The sequence below is a fragment of the Rhineura floridana genome, chromosome 1, assembly GCF_030035675.1.
Source record: "Rhineura floridana isolate rRhiFlo1 chromosome 1, rRhiFlo1.hap2, whole genome shotgun sequence".
Classification (NCBI taxonomy): domain Eukaryota; kingdom Metazoa; phylum Chordata; class Lepidosauria; order Squamata; family Rhineuridae; genus Rhineura; species Rhineura floridana.
In genome coordinates this window covers 288314486-288336258 of record NC_084480.1, presented here as the reverse complement: position 1 = coordinate 288336258, position 21773 = coordinate 288314486, and the positions used below count along the sequence as shown (strand labels likewise).

Sequence of the window (21773 nt, the reverse complement as noted above, 5' to 3'; positions counted from 1 at the left end):
AGCTAGCATGGTGTAATACAGTGGTGGGGAATCTCCAGCCCACAGGCCTAATTAGGCCCAGGAGGGGTCCTAGTTTGGCCCGTGAAGCAATTTCCCCCAAACCACTCCCAGCTGCTGTCATATGTAATGTCAGGTGAGAGGCAGGTGGAGACATGGCTGCCAATATACAAGCAGGCGCCTTAAAGTGCACTCCCCACTGCACTGGCAAGGGAGGCTTGCTCTCACCACCAGTCGGCTGATTGGTGGTGAGAGCAAGCCAGCTAGGATTGGCTGATCCCAGCAGAAAAGCAGAGCTTAAAGTAAGCATCTATCAGCTGATTGGCACACACTTCAAATTCCCTGAGATTGGATGCGCTACAGAGTTCCCTGTGGGAAACTCTATAGCGCAGCCAATCCTAGCTGGCTTCCTCACCAGCAATTGGCCGGTAACTGCCTGTGCAATCTGGGGCTGATGGGAGCTGTAGTCCAAAACTATCTGGAGGGCACCAGCTTAGCAAAGGCCAAGCTAGTCCACAGCATTCAGGCTGTTTGTTGAGTAGTCTATCTCTGTGGTTTTCAAAACACAAGCACAGCTGGTCCTTCCATTTCCTGCCATGCTGGAACGGCAGAAAAGGAAACGGCAGACACAGCCTAATGAATCCACAACAGACGCCCCCATCTCCAAAGTGTTCCTTATTTTTAGAATGAAGAGCCATCAGGGACTTAGTTCCAGATCTCTTCGCACACACCAGCTTCCTATTGGTGTGTGACCCCATGCAGTAAATAATAAAAAAGCAAGCCCTAGGTTTCCTAAAGCTCCTGAGCCCTAGGCTAGACTGAGGCGCTCAGGATACTGTAAGTTTGTGGAAGTTCCCTTGCTTAACTCCCTCAGCACTAGACTGACCTGACCAGTACTGAAACCTGCAACTGGCTTTTCTGTTGCATGAAATTGGAAATACTTTTTTGTGTTAAAAAAAAAAGTGAATGGGATCTATGGTTAAAAGAAAACAAAAGTTGCCCCAAAACAAAACCCAGCCCTCACCTTCTTGACGGAATGAGTTCATGTTTCAGTTTGTTATAGGCATCGCTAGGAGATTCAGCTGCTAAGCCAATACATTCACTGACCTAATTTTGAGAATCGCAGGCGTGTCAGCTAAGCGGTGAAGAGGGGGAGGGGAGCACTCACAGCCTACCATTTTCCAGATTCATAATGCTAGAGAGGAGCAGGAAATCCAGGCTTCCCCTAGGTAGCTGTTAAGTTGCTAGAATGTTCTCTTTGTTGCTATAAGAGGGAAACATAAGTTGGTCTTGCAGGAGGAAGTAAACAAAGCAGCCCCCCCTTTGCATCTAAATGTCTGTTCTAACTTTTGACAGCTCAGATGTGAAAGGGCAGTAGCAGGCGCTCCCTGTAAACAAAAGTCATTCCAAACCTCTCTCCATTCAAGTAAACTGAGGTAACAATGTTTTCTTTAAAAAATTAAAAGATTCAGAAAACACACACACATACAACTTGTGTTGTTTTATTCTTTTATTTCCACCCTATGAAGCTGTTGTATATTGAGTCAGGCCGTTAGTTCAGTGTTGGTCTACTCTGATTGGCAGCAGCATTTTGTGGATCTTGTCAGAAAGAGGTCTCCCCAAACCTTGCTAACCTGAGATCCTTTAACTGGAAATATTAAGAGACTGAACTCATAACTGTGTAAATGAAAAGCATATATCAGCCACCAAACCACAGACACTCCTCATAGCATCAATTTCTTTCTATACCACATTTCCAGAAATACGCCTGTGCTAGGGATGGAAAGATCTGTCTGTTTTGGGTCTCTCAGTTTCTCATTTTTCCAGTGTTAAATTCAGTTCTCTACATTTCTGCAGCAATCTGTGAATTTTTAAAAAATTCTCGTGAAAATTCTCCACCATTTTAGTGCGAATTTCTCCAAATAAACACATTTCTGTAGGCAGTTTTGACAAAGATACACATTTTTGCAAGCCATAACTCATCATTTCATGCCTTTTTATTTTCACCCATGTATTCATTTTTATGCATACTTTCTCCTAATATATGCATTTTTATAAATGTTGTTTAGTTGGTGAACTGCATCCCAAAATTCTAATAAAGGCAAATTTTGAAGGATGGCTGTGTTTTGTTCTCATATTGTTTTGGAAATTGCAAAACTGATAAATTCTGCTTGAGATGCGAACGGAATCGAAATTCTCACCCATCCCTAATCTGTGCTGAAAGTGCTTCATATAACAACAGTCTAAATACAATAATACAGTAATGATACATAATAAAAAGTATCACAACAACAGAACACTAAAAAACCCAACAATTAACAGTATACCAAAATTTAAGTGAGCATGAAGCTCACCAATAGATAAAGGAAAAAATTCATTCACTTTTTAGTTTCGAGAACAGGCAAATAAGGTGTTGCGATAGAAGTGTATAAATTTATGCATGGCATTGGAGAAAGTGGATAGAGGTGTTTTTTTCTCCCTCTCTCATAACACTAGAGCTTGTGGACATCCAACGAAGCTGAATGCTGGAAGATGCAGGACAGACAAAAGAAAATACTTCACACAATGCTTAGTTAAACTATGGAATTCACTCCCACAAGAGGCAGTGATAGCCACCAATTTGAATGGCTTTAAAAGAAGATTAGAGAAATGCATGGAGGATAAGGCTATCAATGGGTACTAGCCATGGTGGCTAGGTGCTGCCTCCACAGCTGGCAGCAGAATGCTTCCAAATTGCTGGAAACTGCAGGAGAGTGCTCTTTGCACTCAGGTCCTGCTTGCGGGTTTCCCACAAGCATCTGGCTGGCCACTGCGAGTACAGGATGCTGGACTAGATGGGCCATTGGCCTGATCCAGCAGGTTCTTCTTATGTTCTTAGCATCACATCCAAAAGTAGCCCCAAAGCTGATGACATTAATGCCTAACAACCACCCCCTTTTTAATGTCTCCCCAAAGGCTAGAAAGTCCCTCAGAATTCTGTTGGAAGCAACTCCCTTACGGAGGCTGTCAGGACTGGAAGGTGGAAGTACTTTTCAAGTCTCCCTATGTGCTTTTCAAGGGTCAGGTGGAAACAATCATCCCCTGATGGCAAACCCAGAGTCTTTCTCCCCTTACATGCTGTTGCACTCGTCTCCTGTTTGTGGCCTTCTCCAAGGCATCGGTTGGCCACACTCCGAATGGAATGCTGGACTAGACGAGTCTTCGGTGTCCATCTTCTTACACAGCGTGGTGTTGTATCACCTGAAGCAGATGTACCAATTCAAGGAAAATCGTTTGGTTTGTTATGTTAAAAAGAAAGGGGTCTGTATTTAGTCTTCTGTGTTATTTTTTGGTGCCCGGGGAAAAAATTAGATATTTTACCTTGAATTGTAGTTGCATTTTTCTCCTTATTGCTTAGGCTACTGTGTCTGTTACCATGACTACAACCTTCACCACACTGTGCTTATTTTATAGTCATTAATAAGAGTAAATGAGCAGATGTATAATTATGCTATTCTTATTTAATCCATTAGATTGCAGACGACATTATAAAAACCTTTCCATTTAAATGAATGCATTTTGACTCTCTGTTTATTAATTCTGTACTGACTGATGAGTCACTTAAAGCCAAAAGTACTTGTAGAGTAATTTCTACATACGATGTAAGGGTGAAAGAAACACACAACATAATCTGCTTGCTCTCTTCCCCAACCCCAAAAGCGAAAAGAAATTTAAGCCTTAAAAATCATCCTCTCTGCTTCCAGCATTCACACTGTGACTGCTGGGACGGATCATTTTATTTCTAGCCACATGTGTTCATTTCCTAAATCTGTTTCTGCAGTCAATCTGTAGTTTTTTAAAAATTGCATGAAAATTTGTATTTAAATACATATTTAATGTGTATTTTATCTTATCACAAAATGCACAAGTGCACATTTTATCTCAGTGCACACTTTCCTAAATGTATATTACCCTAAAATAAACATTTTAGTGTGGTTTTTGAGCTGAGGACTGTATGGCAAGAGAAGTGTGAAACCAGACGTGTAAAAACATTCTGATCTGCACATGAGTCTGCTGTGTGTGGCTCAGATCGCCTTGCATTGGAATTCACGGAAAATGAATTCCTCAGGCATCCCCAGAGACTGCAACTGCTTATGTAGCCCAAATGGCACCACCAATGTACAAGAGAGAGGCATCAAGATGCTTGGGGGGAACTTTGAGGTTTGTGAAAGTTAAAAACACATATTTAGGAAAAAGCTATAAAGGGGGGAAGAACCCCTCCAAACTTCCCATTGAGCTCAATGGTCACAGACTGCTGACTGACTGTTGAGTGTATGTGTGGGGGGAGGAATTCAGTTCAGTTCACATTTAAAGCTGAATCTATCAAATTTGCCGTTTCTGAAGCAATATGAGAACCAAAACAGCCACCATCAAAATTTGCACTGATCTGAATTTTGTGATGCAGTTCTTCAACCAAAAATGTTTACAAAAATGTATATATTAGGTGGAAGTGTGCATAAAAATGAATACATTGGTGAAAAATGCATTATATTAAGACAAATTGCTTGACCAAATGTGTTCATTAGTCAAAACTGCATATAAAATGTATTTCTTGGGAGAAATTCACACTACAATGCTGAAGAATTTTCATGAGGATTTTTTTATTAAAAAAACTTGGAGATTGCTGCAGAACTGAATTTAATATTGGAAAAATGAGAAACTGAGAGAACAGAAATTGACAGATCCTTCCATCCCTACTGTTCGAGGTGGGGGGAGGAAGTGAGAATCTAGTGTAGTGGCTGATATTCTGAATAGCATCCCACACTGTAGTATTTTGCAACAGATCCTGCTTGTTAAAAGACAATGGGTTCTGCTCAGCTAAGTCCTACTCATTAGACCCATTAAAATTAATGGACCTAGGTTAGTCATGTCCATTAACTTCATTGTGTCTACTCTGAGTAAGACTAGCATTGAATACCATCCTAATATTTATTGGAGAGATGGAGAAGAATCAGTGTTTTTTTTGTGTGAATAGTGTTTTATTGAGATTTCTAGTAAATATAACAACAAACAAGTAACGCAACAATCAAAGTACAATATGCATGTCACTCTATAAAAATTAGAAAGAGTATATTCAGCAACAGAAGTTTTATATATAGAATAGAAATACCAGAAAGCAGAATAATAGAATTAAAAAGCAGGATACACATTATTATTATTATTATTATTATTATTATTATTATTATTATTATTATTATTATTATTATTGAAGAAGAGAGAAACTGGGCAAGCGCAGTATAGTGAAGAATGCAGTATAGTGAAGAATGCGACAAAAATCATTTCAAAAAGCTGAGATGATTAAGGACAAGGTTTGTGAAGTCACCTGAACTCACATTTTCACATTTGCATTTTTGGTTACTATTTTGTCAGTGGATCTGGTTGGAGGTCAGCCCAGTCCTAACTCTAATTCATCTCTTATTTCAGAGCCTCCATAACTTTCTTTCTTTAGTTTTGCTCCTACTTGACATTACAAAGACAACAGCCAGGCAGATCTGTAGCTTGAAGGTTATGTCAGGGCTCATTCAGTTCTTGAGAAAGCCGCTTTGATGGTTAATCTCAGATCTGCCCTTTCCCGGGAGGTTTGTAAAAGCCTCCTGTGTCTGTCCTTTCATGCTGGCAAAGCACTCCTGCCAGGGCTTGGCAGTGCACAGTCAGGAGGTACCAGTATTACAGAATAGATCTTGACCTCCATTGTTCAAGTTCTCTTGCCCTCCAGGTAGGTAGGGATGGGTGAATATGTCAGTTTTGCTTTCCATTTCTCATATTTCCAATCTTAGGTTCAGTCCTCCTCATGTCCACATCAGTTTGCAATTTATTTTATGTTATTATTTTTTAAAAAAGGGTCCTCATGAAAATCCAATGGCATTTTAGTGCACATTTCTCTTGTTTGTTATGTCCATTCAAGTTGGTTACGACTTATGTGGCGACCCTATGAATCAGCGACCTCCAATAGCATCAGTTATAAACTACCCTGTTCAGATCTCTTAATATACACATTTTGTGTGCAATTTTGCCTAAAAATGCATTTTTGCGAAGCGATTTTACTTACTATATTTCCACGAATATATGCATTTATATGTACACTCTATCCTAGTATATGCATTTTTTAAACATTCCTTAGCTGGAGGACTGCACTGCAAAATGTGGAGAAGGATTAATTTGGAAGGTTGGCTGTGTTTTGCTTTACAGTAGGACCCCACTTTACGGCGTTCCGCTTTATGGTGTTCCGCTGATGTGGCAGCTTTCAATCAGGGGAAATTCCCCGTTTGAAAGCCGATTTTGCTGTTTTGCGTCATTTTCGCGCGATGCGACCCATTAAAGTCAATGGGTTCTGCTTTACAGCGATTTCCGCTTTACGGCGGGGGCCTGGTCCCTAACCCGCTGTATAAGCAGGGCCCTACTGTACATATTGTTTTGGAATGTGCAAATTAGGTAACCCTTTAGGTAACCCTTTAAATGTGAACTGAATCTCCCCTGTCCCTACCTCTAGGGCAGTCGTCATCAACCTAGCGCCCTCCAGATGTTTTGGACCAGAACTCCAATCAGACAGGAGTTGTAGTCTGAACATGGTGGGCACCAGGTTGGTGGAGGCTGCTCTGGGATGTCATTTGTGTCTTTCTCTTTGTTGCATGTTTTCTTTTCGTGTACTTGTGCTTTTTTTAGCTAGCATGGGACAGGAAGAGACGCAGAAGAGAAACCGAAACGACGATGGAGGAGGGCTTTTTAGTTTAGAAAGAAAGATGAATAAGGGGAGGATGGGCAGCAGAGATTGATGAATTCCAAAAAAATATGCTGCTTAATGAAAAAAAATCCCAAAATCTCTTGTGGTTTTCATAAAATGGTATTAAACATTCATTAAAAACTGCAATTAAAACAGTGGACAATTATCCAAATATAGATAAAATATAAATAAAACCAACAGTTTAAAAACACACAGATGCAGGGCAGTTCGGCAATGGAACCGACTGCCTAGGGAGGTGGTCGGATCCCCTTCGCTGGATGTCTTCAAGCAGAGGCTGGACAGCTATCTGCAGGAGATGCTCTAGCTGTGGATTTCCTGCTGTGAGCAGGGGGTTGGACTCGATGGCCTACAAGGCCCCTTCCAACTCTATGATTCTATGATTCTATGAAATGTACATAATAAAATTGCATGTCTTGGCAGCCATTCAAAACAATACAGTGAATGTGCCTGCCTAATTATGCTGCCTCACTAAAAGATTAATTTCTCGCAACTGCTGACCAAACATTATGTGGCACTTGTAAAAGTGCCAGTTCTATAGATTGAAGCAGTCAGGTGGGCACATAATCTATAAAGTGTGGAGAAAACTGATAGAACAAACCTTCCCTCTTCCTCTGTCACAGTACTAGAAATTATCAATTAAAGTAGGAAGCAGTAGATTCAGGTCCAACAAAAGAAAGTTCTTCATACAATATGCAAGTGATTCATTAAATTTGCTGCCGCAAAAACTCTCATCAGGCATCCAGAATCTGTGTAAAGTAATCCTGTGCAGGGAAGTTGAGCACAGTAGCTCCGCCCCTTGTCATTTTCATTGTCCTCCGCAAGTTTCTTATTCCCTGCATGGACTACATGGGTAGAAGGCCCACTGTTGTGGAGGGCAACAAAGACAACTGAAGGGGGGAGAGCTATGATGGTCATCCCTATAGCCGCCCCTCATGTGATTATTACACAGATTCTGAATGCCTGGAGAGGGCTAAGATGGGTCAGAGAGCTTTAATAGGGGATTAGACAAATTTATGGAGGAGAAAGCTATCAACGGCTAGTAGCCATGATAGCTAAATGTTCAGAGGCTGCTCAGTACCACTTGCTAGGAGACAATACTTGGGTGGGCTAATTCCTTCATGCCCTACATTTGTCCTTCATGGAGGAATGTGGCCGGGTGTGGTGGAAACAGGATGTTGGATTTGATGGACCTTTGGTCAGAGCTAAAATGGGACTTGCACTCACTTGGCCTGCCAGACCTCCCTATCGGCCCTTGATGCCATTTTAATGAAATCGTGCCCACCTGCACGTAGAGATGCATCTACAGAAAAGAGGGTTCAGTCCTGCTAGGTGCTGGCACAGCAGCCAGTTTCTGCTGTGAACTGGCTGGCATGCCCAAACCCTGCACAGAGCAAGACTGAAACAGCCCGGCCCCTGCATGCATCAGCCTAGGCATGTGGAATACAATCCTGTTTTTCAATCTCCCCCTACCCCCATGAGCCCACTCTGACAGATAGGTGGGACAAGCCACTGCCAATCAACTGACCCACATGACATCAGATGATTGACAAGGCTCTCCCAGGCATTTTAGCATGTGTTTTAAATTGCTTTTTAAAAATGTGTTTTTCAAGTTTGTATATTTGTTTTTAACGTTTTTAATTGTTGTAAACCGCCCAGAGACCTTCGGCTATGGGGCGGTATATAAATGCGATAAATGAATAAATAAATAAGGCTATGCCCCTGTAAAAGGGGTTGTTTGCTGGCTGTATTTGGGCTACCAAGCCCACCTGGCACTGGCACTTCTGGCAGTAGGCATCAGATGCCGCCCTCCTAACCACTCGTCCATCAAGGCATCTGCTGAGTGAGTTGGTGAATATGCCAGTTTCGCTTTCTGTGTTTGTCATTTTTACAATCTCAAGTTCAGTTCTCCACATTTCCACATCAGTTTGCAGGTTTTTTTAAAAAAATATTTTGAAAATTCATCAGCATTTTAGTGTACAATATATACATTTTTGTATACAATGCTTTTTAATGTACACATTTTCCAATGCAAATTTTCCTAATGTAATACATATTGGAATGCAATTTTCTCTGTATGCATTTAATTGGTACACTTTACCCTAGTATATACATTTTAGTACACATTACTTGGCTGGAGAACTGCATTGCTAAATTCAGAGAAGTGTGAATGTCAAAGGATGGCTGTGTTTCAGCTCACATATTGTTTCAGAAAGTGTGAATTGGGTGGGTTCATCTCTAAATGTGAACTGAATCAAATTCCTTTCCCATCCCTGTGAGTGCGACACTGTAGGATCCATGCATTGCGTGGAGGAGATAGGAAATGTGTCCCATGGTGTCATCGTGATGCCCCTGCCAACACTGCATGTTAATTGGGGCCCTCCCTGCCTGGGTACTGTTTCTGCACAACATCACAATCAGGGAGTAGCAGTAGAGTTACCAGAGACACTGCAAGAATGGCTGTTGGTTTTGTTATATTATCTCTTGTGAGGTTTTCTTTTTTACTTTGCTGCTGGGAGTTTGCTGGTTTGCAACAAATTCCATAACGTTGGTGCTGCAAACTAAGTAGCAGCAAAGAGGTAGACCCAGTGTTGCTTCTTCACTGTTATTTCTGGGGTGGGATGCATCTGGAACAGGTGAATAAAGCCAGATTGCTTTGTATATCGCACAATACATTTTCAATGGTTCTGCAGAGCACTCATTTATTAGAATTGTTTGGGATAGGATCTATCCCTGAGCTAATGGTAGTGTTTATTAAATACATGAAGCACAAGCTGCACAGTGAGCTTTTCTCTAATGTTATAAGCATCTTTGTCTCTCTTGCTAGCCTTCTTTATCAAGCTATGCTACTTTCAGATATAGGGTGGAATATTTTTAGGATTACTCTCTGGTAGTTTTGGTGTATGGTAGATACGGGGAAATCTGAGGCCGTCCAGATGTTGTTGGACTTCAATGCCCACCAGCCTAAGCCAGCCAGTGTTGATGGTGGCTGTAGTCTAGCAACTTCTGGAGGGCTACACGTTCCCCACTCTTGGTGTGTGGGGAAGGGAGTGGGCCAGACGCACTGAGCCCACATGCAGAGAATAGACAACTGCTTATGGTGTGTGTGTGTGTATGTGTGTGAGAGAGAGAGAGAGGGAGAGAGAGAGGGGGGGGGAGATTAATGTTCTGGAGGAGCAAAGTAACATGCAAAGCCCATTGGCATCACAGGAAATATGCTGGATGGGAGAATAATGAAATACTATCTACAAAAGAACAAGTGCTTAGTGCTCCAGAATCCGATAATTTAAAGGTACTTTGAAACTTCTTATTCATTCTTTAAGTACACCTTTGGGCAGAGCCACACGAGTGGCAGCTGGAGCCCTTTAAAACTGGTGGGGCTGCTATGAGGTCACAGGGGCATGGCCAAGGTCTGATTTTCTTCCCATCCTCCTGCACTGAAAGATTCTGTGGATGCTTAAACATTGCAGTTTGACAAATAGAACCTAAAGAAACTGAAAAAGTGTCTTGCCTTGGTTTAGAAGGGGTCCACAAGAGGCAATAAAATTATCAATAAAACAAAATGAGCATTTATATATGTATAAACGCAATGATTAGAGCATTGGAACAGCGTTTCCCAACTAGTGGGTCACCAGATGTTGTTGGACCACAATTCCTATCTTTCCTGACCATTGGCAATGCTGGCTGAGGCTGATGGGAGTTGTGGTCCAACAACATCTGGTGGCCCACTAGTTGGGAAAGACTGGACTAGGATCTGGAAGATCCCTGCTCAGCCATGAACAACACCAGAAACTCTTACGTCTCTCTTTATGCCTGCGTGCACACTGTGACGTCCTTCCCCAGCACCACCTGTGAAGCTCTCACTTGTGGCTACCAGCAGACAGGAACGTCAGGTTTTCTTCTTACCCTTTACAGCTCTAGCACAGATTTCACCAAATCCCCCTGCTAGGCCTTACTACCCCACACTCTGTATCTCTTATAACCTTTAGACTGTGCCTTAGTCCTTGCCAGGCTATCTCGATACCTTGTGTCTATGGGCATAGGTAATTCCCAAACCCCCCTGCAGCCTCTTGGCTCTGAAGCATACAGCCCTGGGTTTCTCTGTGGGACTGGATACTCTTTCCTCCGATCCGCCGCTGCCACCATTCGATACAACTGTTCAGCCTTGGTTACTTTGCTATTCCACCTGGCATGTGTTTCCCAGCTGAAGGAATCAGGCTTATGTTTAACCAAGAAATATTTATTAAGAACTAGAAATAACAAGATTACTTAAGGAATGTTTCGCAAGCATATGGTTTCATATATGTTCTGACACTTGACTTCTTACTAATTGCCTCAGAACTCCGACTCACTCTCCACAACATCCACCTCTCCAGCCTGCACCTCACAATTCACCACCAAACACCACCTCACTTCACCACCTCCCAGATTCAACTGTCATTCTTCCATTTATACTCCCAGCCATTCAAACGCCCAGCCAATCATCCAGCATTCTACTGCTCATGTACTCCCCCCTCCTCTTTCACTCCACTTACCATGTGTCTTCCATATAACCAGCACTTACCATATTTACAATATAAGCAGGAACATCACACACACACACACAGTGGCCACTATTTTCTTTCGTCTGGTTACAAGCAAAACATCAATCACCCTCCACACACACACAGAGCAATCCATTTGGGTCTTGCTTTTCCCTCCTCCCCCTCCCCCTCCCATAATCACCAAAAAGCCCATTAGGGCCAAAGTCAAGGCCCACCCCTCCACCACTGCCATCCTCCTTCTCCCCTTCCCTTTCCAAAAGTCAGCAAAAGGCCTGTGAGGGCCAGGGCCAGGTTCTACCCCCCCATTGCGATCCTCCCCCCCTCTCTTCTCCTCCAACAATCAGCAAAAGGTCCATCAGGACCAAAGAATGCCCCCCATACCACTCTGCAATTTTCCCCTTGCTCTCCATGCAGCAACATACACCCACCCACCTACTCTGCACTATCAAATACTAAACTGAACTCACACAGAAATGTTACTGCTGCTTTCAAAGGCTGGCTGCAGGGAAAGAATCATGCTTCCTGCTGCGTTAGCCTGCTGCTTGCAAAAGTGAGGGAATAGCAACGCAAACTCAGAGAGGAGCCAATGCAGGTTGCAAATGCATGCATCTAACTGACTCAGATTGAAGTGTTCTTCATAGCCCTGCCCTAATGCTGTGGAACTTCCAACGTATTTCTGAGGGACTCTTTCTGATTGGTTAGAGCTTATTCAATGGATAATAAAATCAAAATGGAGGTCCTGGAGGTGCTCAGGGAACCCTTGCCCTCCCAAAGCCACTCCTACTAGAATGTTACCCCTGGAGACAGGACCATAGGACCATAGACATGATTGTGATTAGCTGTGCTATTGAGAGATGATTAGCCAGAACAAAAGATGGACAGAAACAAGAGTGTCTCTAAATGTGAGCTACTATATTGAATATGAATGTAAGGAACCTTGGGCAGATCCACACCATGCATTTAAAGCACATTCAAAGCACATGAATTCCAGCACATAATCATGGGAACTGTAGTTTGTTAAGGGTGGTGGGAACTATAATTATGAAGGGGAAACTACACTCCCCAGGATTCTTTGGGGGAAGTCATGTGCTTTAAATGTGAGTTGGATGTGCTTTAAATGCATGGTGTGGATCTGTGCAGGTGTCGGAAGGCAGAGCTGGGGTCCCAATCCCGGGTAGCTGGATCCCGGAGAGTTGGGAGAAGAGTATTCGGATGGATGGCAGAGGGAAGGGGGAGGAACTTCCCCCCTTTGGAGCGAAGACGAAACAGAGGAACTGCCAGTCATAAGGTCGCTTAGCGACGGGGAGCCTGAGCCCTCCCTGGACATTCTCACGCCTCCCCCTCTTTCAGGCTCAGAGCAAGAGGGGAAAGAGGGAGGGCTGCTCACAGCCGAAAAGCGGGGAGGCAGTTTACCATCAGCCCCTCCCCTATCCCCCATCCTGGAATCGGAAACTTCAGAAGAGGAGGGGGTGATGCTTCCCCCCTCACCGCGCACACGCAGACAGCTGAAAAGACAGGAGAGAAGGGGGGGAAGGCGGGCAGTACCTGAGGGGCAGTTAAGGAGGAGCGAAAGATTGCGCGCCCGTTTGGCCCCTTCTTAAAGAACAGGCGGGAAGAAGTCCCTTGCTCTGTCAACTTTCTCCCAATGCTGCAGGACCTGTATCCCTGTATTGCTTCATGAGAAAACGCAGTCTTTGTTTGGACATTACCCTAATAAAACACGAATTAACTACAGCCGTTGGTCTGGTTCCTGAGTCACATCCTGGGCCTGACAGCAGGGAAAGGACACTGGGCTATAGGTAATATATTGAATATGAATGTAAGGAATAGAGAAGGGACTGGGCTATAGTTTTGGAGGTTTAGGGTGGTTAGTGTGGGCAGCGCCCCAACTGCCCTTAATGAGGGGCCTCCACTGATCCACACCATACATTTAAAACACATCCAATACACATGCAAAGTGCATAACTTCCCCCAAAGAATGACTGGAACTGTGGGTTTCCCTTCACAGAGCTACAGATTCCCAACACTCATGATTCTTTGGAGAAAGTCATTTACTTTGAATGTGCATTGGATGCACTTTAAATGTATGGTGTGGACCTGCCCTAATAAGTCACTGTTTTCCTGGTTATTTTTGTTAGCAATTGTGAAAATATCTGTTCTTCCTGCATTTCCCTCCCATTATGCTGCTGCTACTGAGGGCATTCCTTCTTCCAGCACACATTTAGGATCCGCCATAATTTGGGAAAGTGGACATGCCTCCCAAATGAGTTGCTGCATTACCCGTGTTTTCCTGTGGTTAAAGGCAGAAGTGGAATATTCTGGGATATGGATGTGGAATACCATGCAATCCTGTGCATGTTTTCCCAGAAGTAAATCCTATCGAGTTCAATGTGTCTTACTCCCAGGTACATAGGTATAGGATTGTAGCATGAATGCATGAAATAAGTACAGAATAAATGGCACAGAATGCTCCTCCCTATCGTTACAGTGAAAGAGAATCAGGGGGAACCGTTTAGCCACCTTGAAAGTGTAAATTAAGTGGTTGTAAAAACTGTTAGTGTGAATAATGATCTTCAGAAAAAGCAAAGGTAGTTGTGTTAGACTACAAGAAGAAATGAAACTATTAAAAAAAATCAGTTAGGCAATGCCTTTATTAGAACCAACCAGACTTTCAACTTCTCAAGAACTGGGCTCCTGTTGGGAGGAAGGGCAGGATATAAATCAAATCATAATAATAATAATGATGATGATGATGATGATGATGATGATGAAGAAGAAGAAGAAGAAGAAGAACTCTTCATCTGGCACATTGGAAGAGGGAAGAGGAAAACTAAAAACCGAAGAAGTACACACACACCCCCAAAAAATGGCAGGGTGTTGCAGCCATAAGGTCAGCTTTAGACTCTGTTCCAAGTTGGCAGTTGCAGGCTGAATAAGTTTCTGGTAGATGTTGCTGATATCAGGTTGCACACCTAGGATTTTGGGTAAAGAAGCAATGGCTACTCCCCTTCTCTAAGAACATAAAGCCTGACTGTAACCCTGATCTGTCCCAGACCTTAAACGAAACACACAGCTTCCTGGTGAGCCAGACAGAGAAATACAGCAGTCTTTATACCGGGAAAGCTGATATTTTATTCTTTTGGGGTTTTAATTTTTTCCTTATTTTCTCTTCCCCCCTCCCTTTGCTTTGTCTTAACATAATGCCTGATGAAGCATTCTAGAAAGCTTGCTGATATTTTGTGACATTTTGGTTAGTCCTAATAAAGATATTGCCCAGCTGTAGACTTAACCCAGGAATTGGGAATCTGTGGCCTTCCAGATGTTGCTGAACTCCCAACTTCCATCAGCCTAAGCCAGCATGGCCAATGGATGCGGGAGTCAGAATCCAGCAGCGAGTGGAGGACCACAGGTTCCCCATCCCTGACTTAATCCCTTTCAGGTATCCTCAGAATATGGCCTATAGCAGGTGTGGGGAACCTTTGGCCCTCGCAGTGTTCCTGAACTACCTCCCATTAGTTTCAGCAAGCATGGCCACTGGCCAGGGATGATGGGAGTTGTAGTTCAGCAACATGTGGAGGATCAAAGGTTCCCCATAGCTGACCTGTGGTACAGCATAGAGATTCAAATCCACATAACAGATTTTGATGAATATTAATATTTTTCCCAGTTTTTTGAAGGTTACATTACATATAAATGAAGGCTTCTCTGTATCAGGGCATCACATATACCTGGACCCAGTTGTTCAGTGGACTACTTTTTTTTTTTTAGTTAAAACCAGCTCTGAGGCAGGATTGCAGTTTTCTTGGTTCCCTTCCTCCCATGCCCCCAGACTCATATCTTTATTTATTATTTAATTTATATCCCGCCCTTCCTCCCAGCAGGAGCCCAGAGTGGCAAACAAAAGAACATAAGAACATAAGAAGACCCTGCTGGATCAGGCCAGTGGCCCATCTAGTCCAGCATCCTGTTCTCACAGTGGCCTACCAGGTGCCTGTAAAAAAATTTAAAAAAAAATTAAAAAAAATAAAAGCAGTAAAAACACTTTAAAACATCAGATCTTTGTGGGAATGGCTGAGGCATCATATAAATTATGAACTGTAAAATCTGTAGAGCCTTAAATAACTTTTGCCAGATGAAATGCATGATTGTGAATGTTCTGATCATTCTAGAAGGTTCAAGGCAACTTTTTCAAACTAGCACTCAGTGTTTCCAAAGAGAGTATTTGCACTGAATAGCAATAAGATGTGTCTGTGACTCTGTGTAGATTAAATGCATTACTGATCATGGTGAATCATAATCAGAACAGATACATCATCGTTAGTCTTGGGATTTGCAAACTGTGCTTCTTTGGGGAGGGGGGTAGATTTTCTTCCAAGTCTTGAATATTAAAATGCTAGGTTTTGACTTGCAGACAAACAAGGCGAATTTCCATACCTGCTTGAAGCAATAATTGGCTTTGAACTTCCCCTGCACAACAGAAGGCCTGGGGGCAACTGTTGCCCCTCCTTCCCTGTCTGTTCCAAGTCCCCAAAGGGATTCTAAATACACAAATATCAGTGGCCTTTCCCCACAGCTGTGGGAAGCATCAAAAGCTCACTAGAAGTGGGGAAATGCCTTTCTTGCTATATCTGCTTTACTCCCCTCTCCCTAATTTAAAGGTACATGGTGGAGTTCATAGAATAGTAGAGTTGAAAGTGGCCTATAAAGCCATCGAGTCCAACCCCCTGCTCAATGCAGGAATCCAAATTAAAGCATACCCAACAGGTGGCTGTTGAATGCCTTCAGTGTTGAAGAGCCCACCACCTCCCTTGGTAATTGGCTCCATTGCTGTACTGCTCTAACAGTTAGGAAGTTTTTCCTGATATTCAGTTGAAATCTGGCTTCCTGGAAGTTGAGCCCATTATTCTGTGTCCTGCATTCTGGGATGATCAAGAAGAGATCCTAGTCCTCCTCTGTGTATCAACTTTTCAAGTACTTGAAGAGTGCTATCATATCTCCCCTCAGTCTTCTCTTCTCAAGGCTAAACATGCCCAGTTCTTTCAGTCACTCTTCATAGGGCTTTGTTTCCAGTCCCTTGATCATCCTTGTCGCCCTCCTCTGAGCCTGTTTCAGTTTGTCTGCATCCTTCTTAAAGTGTGGTGTCCAGAACTGGATGCAGTACTCAAGATGAGGTCTAACCATTGCTGAATAGAGGGGAATAAATACTTCTGTTAATGCAGTCTAAGCGTTCATCTACATGGGACATTTCTTCCTAGGAAACACACTTCTTTTACCTTCTCTTTTCATTTGCATCATCCGCAGTTCCTGCTCAATGTTAGCTGCCAATTGCTTTTTCCCATTCACAGTTTTCCCTGTTAGGATACAGCTGAAATACAAATATTTGTTATGCTTTTGTGCACAAGTTAGGGGAAAAAGAAAATGAAGACACTGTTTGCAGCAACATAAAAAAGGCCAGCAGAACATAGGAGAGCAGCTGGAAGTTGCTTGTCAGCATACAGGAATCAAAATGAAAGGAGGAGGAGATAGTAGGCTTGGGGAGGGGAACGATTGACACACTCACCTAAAAGCATCGGAGCTAAGCGTCTGCAAGTACTAGAGATACGGAGTGAAGACTTTTTTTCTTCCCTTATCATATTATCAGTGGATTGGGTTAGTACGGATTTACAGGGGGAAAACTGTGTGATAGCTTCTGTTTGCCAGTAACGTCATATGAACCATGCAAATTTAAAGGAGATGTAAGTAGCACAAAACACACAGTAAACCACCATGCAGATGAGCCCTAAAATAGCATTTTCAGCCTGTCACAGCCTCCTTAACTGGGATGAATTTCAGTGCAATCTTATACATTTGGACACAAAAGTAAGTCCCATGGAGTTCATTGGGGCTTACTCCCAGGTAAGTGGGTATAGGATGGCAAGCTGAAAGATGTCAGTGGTATTGCAGCCAAACTCATCAAGGAGGAGTAATTTGTAGTGGTTGGTGGGGCAGTGCTTACCTGACCTCATTTTTCCATTGTTGCTGCAGCTTACCTGGAGGGAGAGAGCTCAGCATCGTGGAAACACACCAGCAGGAGCACTGGCTTGGTTCTACTGGTGCATTTACATACACTAACCTCATTGCTGCCGCCTCCTCTCCCTCTTGGTAAGTTGCAGAGATGTTGGTGATGGGAGGTCAGGTAAGTGCCACTGCCCTGCCCCATCAACTACTAGAGGGAGTAGGGATGGAATGGGCTTTGACAGAGATAAAGAGAAAAATAAAGACTGAATGGATGGGAATTGAGAGGTGGGGTGCAGAGCAGTGATGTTCGTTTCCTGTCAGACGTTGAATTGGAAAATATTTCTGTGTACATTAGAAAATTTTCTGATGCCCTCAAAAGTGACCTATTTTGGAATGTTTACTTTACCTGTATTTAGTAAAAAAAGCTAAAAACTTGGAAACCACCAAGCCTGACTAATATTTATTTGCAATTGGCATCCATTTGTTGGTTGGCTACCAATGAACTTAGTAAATGGAAGATTGTCCATGGGGAAATTAAGCATTTTCCACCTCACATCACTGGGGTAGTGAAATAGAGAAAAGGTGGCAACAGATTAGGTGAAGAGAGACCTTTCCTTGTGATACCAAGAAAGAGTGCTTTGAGCTGCAGAGAGAAAAAACAAGATAACAGGAAAGGGGGTACAGAGAGATCCATGGGTAGGGAAACAGAAAAAGAGAATGCAGCTGAGAATGCTCTGTTAATGGGAGTGGTCTCAGAGATCATTCTAAATTTCCTACTGATTAGCTGGGTGTGCATGTGTCTATGCACATTAAAATTAATAATTAATTTTTAGAATTTTGGGGGGCAGTGCCCCCTCCACCCACCCACCCACCCACACACCCACACACACACACACGCACCTTGGGCACCCTTGGAGAGCGGGGTTCACTATGGAGTGCAGGGAAATAAGAGATGGTGCTACAGCATGAAGACAGCAAAAGAAAAACACAGTAAGAGGTCCAGAGACATCTATAGTGGTACAGACAGAAGAGGGCCCACATGATGACACATATAGGAAAATAAGAGAAAGGACTGAAATAGAAAACAGTTGGTTAAAATTGTAACGAAAATGCTTCCTCGCATCCATGGTTAATGCAGTGGCGTTAGTACAAACACAATATTGGCCTTCAGAGGGATTTCAGTTGTGTACCCTTTACCCACACTAATAGGAACTTCAGGGCAGTAACTAGACAATTTCATTGTCATCTGCAAAGTGATGTTGGCCTCTCACTTAGCATCAAAAAAACCAAAGTGCTTCATCAGCAAGTGCGAACCAATCAATCTGTAGCACCATCAATCCAGCTTAATGGTGAGACGCTGGAGAATGTCGATCACTTTTCCTATCTTGGCAGCTATCTCTCTGTAAAAGCTGACATCGACACTGAAATTCAGCATTGTCTGAGCTCTGCGAGTGCCGCATTCTCCCAAATGAAGCCTAGAGTGTTCGAGGATCGGGATATTCGCAGGAAGACCAAAATGCTTATTTACAAAGGAATGATTCATCTGCAAAGTGCAAAATATTGCATTAGCTCATGCAAATGGATTATTATTATCAATGCTCCAGCACGTCTGGTTCAGCAATGCTGTGAATTTGTTAAAAGTCTTTTTAAAAAGACCAACCTAGAGCCAGTGTGGGCTCACAGCTGGAACGTAGGACAGCCATTGAAGGATTCCTATCTCATACTAGCAATCGACAGAAAACAATATCCATGTTAATCTGTGGTGGCAAACACAGCAGTTATATCTGAAAGTCTAGTAGTGCACTCCTGTGCATGCTTAGTCAGATGCATGCAGGGCGGTCAGGTGCAAAAGAGGATAGGGCTCCTGCATCTTGAATGGCTGTGTAGAAGAGGGAAATTTTGCAGGTGTAACTTGGATGAGAAGTCTGCCTCTTGCTAATCTTCAATTAGGAATGTTGGAGAATTCCATCGGAAACAGCAATGGGAGTGGAAATTGCCACAATTTGCATGGTTAGGAATGGAAATCACACAAGCAAACACACGTGGTATTCTTTATTTTCTTAGTCCACAAACATTACATAAAAAGGTTATATTCTTGAGTTTTTTTATATATTTCCCTTCCATTGAAATGCATTGAAGTTAATTACATTCGTTTCAGCTATAGCGGAGAGTGAGATAGTGCTTTTTTTTGGTGAAAAATAAGGGGCAAGGGCTCATATCTTAATAAAAGTGCCACGGGTGCCAGCATAAAATAGCTGCCATGAGCAGGAAACAAAGAGATACCAGTACCGATGAGTACCATATAAAAAAAGCACTGGTGAAACAAATAATGTAGGTTTCAATGGACACCAAGCTGTAGCAGAATGGAAAGAGTGCAGATTGTGACAAACAGAGGATGGGATGAAAACCACTGCCTCCTTACATCCTTATTGATGACTAACTCTGTTTTTCATGTCAAGGCTCTTTGGAGTTGTACAGTTGAGAGACAGCTTAGGTTTATTCAGAATCAGGTCCATAGTTCGGGGCAAGAACCCCAATGGCTAAGGGGTGGCCACTTATATTTATGCTTGCATGACATCTAGTCTGGCATTCTGTCAACCAGAGTAGCTTACCAGGACAGCACGTTAGCAAGGACAGTGATAGTACTGTAATAGCAGTACTAATAGTAGTACTAGTAATAGACATTTTATGCTACTGTCCCCGAACATGTAGGTTCCATTGCTCTGCTATGATTAATTGCCATAAGTATTGAGAGGCTTGTAATATCATGAAAATTTGGGCTTGTGTATAGTGGGGTAACTCAAGATTTACCCAATCTTTGAAAGTTTCTTGAGAGATCCCCCAGCTTGGCTCATGTTAGGAATGATTGATCTGGTACAGAGTCCACGCTAAGTTATGGCCTCACAACTCCCTTTGCGAAAGGGATACAGAGATATCACTAAGCACCAAAAAGAAAATTGAAGATCTGAATCAACCTCAATAAGCATAGCACCAATGATAAAATTTCTATGTCAGGGAGGGGTTCATTGAGCCAGTGTTACCGTCTGGGCAGGAGTTTGGGGCTGGAGCTCAGGGCTCCATTTACCAGATTGAGTATTGAGTAGGAGGGTCTCCAAATGCAGCTGGTCTGGCTTACCATCAGTGGAGACTGGTGGCTCCAATACCAGTGTGGCAGTGAATCCACTCTGGGTTTTAGTTCCAGCTTTCAAAGAGCTGTTAGCACCTTGGACAGGTCCTTGAAAGTTCAGACTGGGACAGATTCACTGCCCCACTGACATTGGAGCCACCAGTCTCCACTGCTTATCACATTTTAAAATGACCAAATAAATACTCATTTTTAACATCTAAAGAGAGGGCTCCCTGTAAGACGTCCAGAATCTAAAATTACCTAACTAAACCACTGATCGAGTGCCAGTATTGGATTCTGAGCCCTTGGAAGTGTAACTCTTGGCCATTTGGAAGAGCCCTTTAAGAGTTTTCTAAATAATTTTCTATAGCTCATCAGGTTCCTAAGCTTTTCCTATCCTAGAAGCCAAAAGGAATCACATTTTTTAAAAGCGTCTGTCACTGTGGCCTTGATACACAGCCTTCTATTGAAAGAATGGCACAACATAAAGTCACCGCCAGCTGGAATGAGGAGAGGGATTTTGCCAGCTCCCCTGCTGTGATCTTAACATTCCTGCCTTGCCTGAGCTTTTGCAAAACAGATGAAGGTACAAAAGTTGTGCAAGTTCCCATAATACAGTGTTATGGTTCAACAATCAATTTTGTTCCATGTAATGATCTGTCTGTAGCAATGGATTCTATAAAAACAGCTGAGTTTCTAACATCTAAAACTCAGCTCTCCAAGAGACAGAATAGAACTTTGCATTGATTTGCATGATCACATAGGATTCCTTTAGAGCACTGCAACATTTTTGCTGCTTGGGTCTTAAATTCAGAATTTTAGCTATTTTGTTGACTTCATTTGCTGATATTTTAATGCTGTTGCATTAACTATTGCTTGATTGTGTTTTTATTATTAGAGTAATTGTTTTGAGTTTTATTCTGGTGCTTTGAACATTGCACAGTTGAAAAGCTACGCATCAATACTTAAATAAGTTTATCCCTCGGGACTGCTGTAACATTGAACGGCTCATCATCCCATGGATGCTGGCCAAGTGACAATTGGCATAGTAAGAATCAACACAGTTGCCTCTGCCCTCTAGTTTCCAGTCCATGTTAATCCACACATTTAGTTAGTTAGTTAATTAGTTTAATTTTATTTAACAAAATTTATATACTGCTTGAATGTAAAGACCTCTAAGCGGTTTACAAAAAACATTAAAAATATCATTAAAACAGTGGAAAACAAGTAATTTTTTAAAGATTAAAACAGCTACTAACTAAAAAGGTTAAAACAGATCAACATTTGTGTGTCTGGATAGCCTTGCCTAATCAAAAAAGTTTTAAGCAGG

The 21773-nt window shown here is 42.5% G+C and overlaps 1 protein-coding gene across 3 annotated transcripts in view; it reads left to right on the top strand.

The window, feature by feature from the left end:
• NCALD (neurocalcin delta) overlaps nt 1–21773 on the top strand; it is an 82520-nt gene that overhangs the window by 37302 nt on the left and 23445 nt on the right. Inside the window, exon 1 of one of the 3 annotated variants that reach the window (XM_061604576.1) lies at nt 17381–17460. The exons of the other annotated variants lie outside the window; for them this stretch is intronic. The gene's annotated coding sequence lies outside the window, so the exon portion shown is untranslated. Of the gene's footprint in view, nt 1–17380; nt 17461–21773 lie in introns of those variants that run through there. 3 annotated transcript variants of the gene reach the window in all.